This window comes from Branchiostoma floridae, chromosome 11 (genome assembly GCF_000003815.2).
Source record: "Branchiostoma floridae strain S238N-H82 chromosome 11, Bfl_VNyyK, whole genome shotgun sequence".
NCBI classification, from domain to species: Eukaryota; Metazoa; Chordata; class Leptocardii; order Amphioxiformes; family Branchiostomatidae; genus Branchiostoma; species Branchiostoma floridae.
In genome coordinates, this window is record NC_049989.1 from 17,160,271 (window position 1) to 17,166,270 (window position 6,000).

The following is a 6,000-nucleotide window of genomic DNA, read 5'->3' on the forward strand; positions in this document are numbered from 1 at the left end:
GACGGTACGCGTGCATTGAACGTTAGAATACAAGTCTTTGTCATTGAATTTACCAACATTCCGCATGGCAATTGAATATGAATCATTTTCGGCAAATTTGACTTTGATAGGGTTAGTTGAGACAATCAAGAAAATGTCATTTGGCGGAAAACGCGGGGAAATTGGCCAGTTTGCGTTTAGTTTTGATACGTAAGTTTGACAGTGGCGAGAATAACTTACTGTTAAAATGTTCCATTTTTGCGAAGGGGTGACTTGGAACAGTCCAATGTTGCGTGGGAATGGGTATGGCTGAAATATGCTGTATTTGCACCCAAGCAAATGTCGGCCTTTCTAGTTCACATTTATGACCCTCCTGGTGTAACCTTTGCACATCTATCTGCAAGTGTTCGTCAAAAGCATCAACAAAAGATGCCCCTACTGTGCTTAATGATAACGAATTACGCTCTACGAAAGTTATTGGAAAACACGAGTCTTTGAACATATGAATCCTAGGCTGGTATGAAGACATGACTATTCCTTGTTCTTGCGAGCGTGTGAATGAAAAAAAAGTTTACTTAAACAAGTTGCCTTTATTATGAAATATAAGTGGTCAGAAAGTTTAACCCTCAAACCACCGTATGGGGTCAAAACTTACCCCAGACGTATATTAACATGTGCCATTATGACATTTCTGGTTGAAAACAAATTTCCTTCTACGACTTTGTTTTTATACATGTCTCATAACTTCTCATACGTTTTCACCGAGATTGGCTCATTGTTGATTAAGTTATCTTAGAAGGTTTATGTATGGTCCATTGGGGTCAAAACTGACCCCAGCACTTTTTAAAACAAACTTCTGGAACCCACGCCTAAACTACTTATCGTATGATCACGAAATTTGCAGAGAATGATGTACATGTGCAACGGAATTAAGGTAACAGCTTTCGTGTCGTTATCATGTTATATGACGACGCCATGACGTAACTTAGCTTAAATTGGCCGCCATCTTAGATTTTGACTGATGACGTCATCAAAATAGCATAAATTATAAATATTGAATCATGAAATTTACGTTGAATTTCATAAGATGTCGTGAACAAGTGTAGCTTGCCAAGCAAACCTTAAAACTTTTTTTATTCACTTAAATTGCTTGCTATCAACATTTTCTGAAAAGGGACCAACTTTGGTGGCTCTAACATTAGCTATTCAGGGGCTATGTGACTTTGAAGTTGGTGCAGGCATAAAAAAACCTTACCTGGTCCGAATAGCGTTAGTGCAAAATGTGGTCCTCATGATCTTTTGCATAAATTATGATAATGAGCTAGACTTATTCTCACCTTATCATGTCAAACTGTCCTACATAGATTAATGAAGCTATACATATATATAAATCACAAAAAGAGTCACCAAAAAAAGTGTATTTGTACAAAACGTTATGGGGTCAGTTTTGACCCCATACGGTAATCTACGTCACAAAAAAGGTACGGTGGTTTGAAATTTAAACAAATGCCTAAACTCACAAAATATAGTATACCGAACAATAGCGATTTCATTTTTGTTCTTAATTTTTTCACTTTACAGCATATATGTGCTTGATTTAAAGCTGCTTTGTCCAATTTATAGCATGGTTGAAAACTGTGTTTTGAAAACGGTCGGACATTTATATGCGCGCGGATGTCATAAACATAATCAAATCAACATGGCCGAACCTTTAATCAGTTATAACCTTAATAATAATATGTAGCCTGTGTTTACACAAGCTCTCGCTGGCTGGGCTTAATGACCCCCTCCCCTAGGGAGGCGGCAACCGTAGGGTCGGCCGCTAGGGGCGCGATTTTAGTCAGGCTATAACCTTATGGTGGTACCATGGTACTACTTACTGCTAGATTTTGTTAACTTCTTCTTTCCTTTAATGCCATAGCGTCTTTTAATCTTACTTAAGCAATTCAGAAATTAGTTCAATGTTTGATAATATATACCTAGCTATGTTCGCTTTGACTCACTTCGCAAAGTACAAATCTTTCAGCAACTTATTCCAGTCACCACTATCATAACGTAATCGTTTCATTTCTGCTTGGGTGACATTCTTTGTCTCATAGGAGCAAAATTGCCTCCTAGCGGTTCCTAAAACTATTGCAGAAGAGGTACTAAATAGCTGCAAAATGATATGAACCGCTAGGAGGCATCAATTACGCTTGCCACAAGACAAGGCCACAATGGTTAAATCTAAAGGTTACAGATACAAAGGTGAGTGTTTAGGTATATGTGGAATACATCAGAAGCAGAAAAGCGAGAACAAAACACAAAAATCTTTGCCAGCATGCTTCAGCTACAACTGACATAACGTGATCGTTTCATGTCTTATTATAGGTGACCTTCTACATCTCGACATCACAATATAACCTAACCACTACCAGACCCTACGCTGAGTTATGTTGGGAAGTAGAACCTCCCCATGTCAAGTGGACTCTACCAGAGTGACAAAATGTCGTCATCACAGACGTGTCGTTTGTAACGAACACACACTTCAATCATAGTGACGTCAACATTACGACATCATTGTACATGGACCCTGACAAAGACAATGGCCATGCAACATTCAGTCAAAGGACGGTAGGTGTTGGCTACAACCCATTGACAAAGACTGTTGTCGTACAATTGGTTCAAAACTTTTTATTAACTTAAGATTCACCACAAAACAAGGCTCATGGAGCCATGTAAGTGTATTGGGTTCAAATACCGTATTGACAAGAAAGATATCTGTTAACCCTTGACTTTAAAAGTTTCAGATTGTACACTGCAGGGAATCAAGCCCGTGGAAACTTGTTCAATAACGATGTAGTTCTATAAAAAAGAGCGATTTCAATGAAAATCAGCCTGCAGGTTATTTTGTATACATAAGGTGTCATTGATGAGTTTCTTCTTCCCATAGACTTGTATGTTATAATTCGTGGTTTAAATGGGCGCGTTCATAATGAAGCTACGTGAAATTTCAACAGATTTTTCATTCTATGTCGAGCACATTTACCCTATATTGTGGGAAAAAAATTGCCAACGTAAACTATACGTACTAGGAACTTTTTTATAGCAATTACAAAGTACGATTAGTCAATACCCAAAAAAGGCACATTTTCGCTGCTAGTGTACAACCGCACCACTCAGAAACCACGACTGTGTACCTCCGACCTAGCGCGCGGCTGCAAAACTTTACCTGCTAATTTCTTCAGTTACAAACAAGCTTTCACCAATCTAACTTTTGAGATCACTTCCGCTGGCTGAAAGGAAATTTCTCAACTCTACAAACATGCGTCCGTGCAGCCGTTCATTTTTTGGTTCGGATCTATTTTAGGGTACCCACTCGGAGCAATACAACAATGACACCTTAAGCGACCTGTAATCACCTAGTACACTGTCCAGACTCTCAATTCTTCTCGGACATATCATTAACTCAAACACTTCGTCTGGCAGTAGTGCAAAACTTATTATGTAGCCGCGTTTTATAAACCTTCAGTTTACATGTAAACAGGTGCGCATGGAAGAGTCATTTTAGAGTTCCATGTGGCTTTAGGGTAAGAGTGAGTTGGCTTGTGTCCCCTTAGTGCATTTAGTTTTGTCTTCAAATCTGGACACGCAAAATTACGACGATGTCAGCACACTCAGACATACACACACACAAACACATAAACACACACACACACACACACACACAAACATATATATATATAAATACACATAACACGCAGAGAGCCCGCTATTGGGTGGATTAATGACAATTTAATCATCGGGGGTGCTGGAAAGTAGCATGTGGAGAACTGCTGTCCTTCATGGTGTTTCTAGTGTTCTTAGGATAGACTCGACAGAATCATGTTGCGGAAGTGTTTCGGGAGTATTTCTTTGTTAGATTTTTCTGTTTGTTCATATCATTTACCAAACAATGACACAAATAGTATCCATTAGTTTAATTGTAGCCTCTGCTTTGAAATCGCCAGAAAAAATAATAGTTTTTTTCATATACCATTTGGCAACAGGCGCGACATTCTAAACACACATTATCGTAATGGTAGCGTCTTATTTTAAACCACTGCTTAAGACAATAAAGGCTGTCACAAAGCAATTATTACCGACATTGCTAATAACTAATTTTGTGTATGGTTTGCATAGAATGGGATTCAATGGGGCCCATTTACTTTAATGACAGCACCTGTTTTGAATCGTTAACAGAAACAAAGGCTGTCAGAATTCAGGTAGCTTTTAAGATACAAATTACTGTTATCTAACTGACATATAGTTTATAGAACAAATTTATTTTAATGATAGCACCTGTTTTGAATCTTTAACAGAAACAAAGACTCCCAGCCTACATGTACCAGATATTTATCTGTTGCCGTGAACAAAGCACAAGAACAACCAGTCAAAGTCCAAGCAATCAGCTGGTTGTCTAAAAACCCCAGCGAGAGACATTCAGGAGAGCCAAAGCCTATATAGGACCCAACATCTGAAACAGTCTACCACAAGACATATGCGGAGCCACAATTCTTGAACTTGGGAAAGGCACCTTACACGACGTTCCTCACTTTACTCAGGTGTACAAATTCAATAAGCAGTTTCGGCTAGGGTCGTGTCTGTTCATTCATGACATCAATAAAAAGCGTCCTGCAGCCCGATCTCATCTTTCCATGGATAAACAAAGGTTCAAACACTGCTTATGAATGTACCTGTACTTCCATAATGTAACCTGTATCTTTGCTTTATCTTTGTGACCGTTGCCTTCTGACTTCTGAGAAAAGGCAGTCTTCACTTAAGATATAACCCTTCTGATGAACAGATAAAAAGTTCAAACAAAAGTTGTACCTTCAGACCGACTTGTGATTATCAGTTACACTGTCCAGTCACCAGCGTTGGACCCTCCTTGACAAGTCATTAACCAATCTAACACTCTGACAGTTCAAAACGTCTCATTAAGTTATTACCTTATCAGATTTTGCGGTAACATTTAGCAGGTGAATAATTTCCTTGACATTCGTAAACTCTTTTATGTCACCTCATTGTGTGTGGTGTAAAATCTGGATATGCACGTCACATACTTAAAAACACGAACACTTTGTAAGCATTGCGCAATTAAATCTACCATTGTTTGCCGTTGCCACTGTTGAGTGGTAGTGTTAACATATGTTAGTTCAAACGCCGGCGACTGTTTGATCGCTGTCCGTCTTTTTTTCCGAATCAATGATGAGAGAATATCGGCGCCTAAGGGAACGAACATGTGGCAAATCTCACCATTGCGGCTTATTTCATAGTTAGCGACCAAGGATGCAAGGGGTTCCTCCTACCACTGACTCGTGTGCCATGGCGGGTGCGTCATGCCCGAACATGCCCCTATGGCCTGTCACTGCCACTAGTCGCACCTAGGTACTCGTTCACACTTGAGTTAAGTGAGGAAAGTCGTGTAAAATGCTTTTCCCAAACTTTATAGAAGACATTCATTCAAGATGCACCTGCTTTACATGTATCAATGCAGTAACATAAGGCCCTGCAGATTTAATTATATGGATTTCATTCTCTGGAGATCTAGACCAAAGTGCGAGTGCGCGAAGAAACGAAAATTGCCCTCAAAATGGTGCATTCATTATGAAATAAACTTTTAAGATAAAGTGTGTGTTTTGTTTTCAACTTGTATGTACCTCATAGGCTTGAAAAAAAAGGTTTAACAACTGGCCATGACAAATAACTTAAGAGAGGAAAGCCTACATGCCCCAGATGTTTATCTGTCGCCGTGAACAAACAACAAAAACAACCAGACAAAGTGCAAGCAATCAACTGTATGTCAGTCTCTAAACCCCAGCGAGAGACATTCAGAAGAGCCATAGACTACATGAGACCCAACATCTTGAACAGTCTTCTACAAGACACATGCAGAGCCACAATTCTTGAACTTGGGAAAGGCACCTTACACGACTTTCCTCACTCTACTCAGATGTACAATCCTCACTTTACTCAGATGTAAAATCCTCACTCTACTCA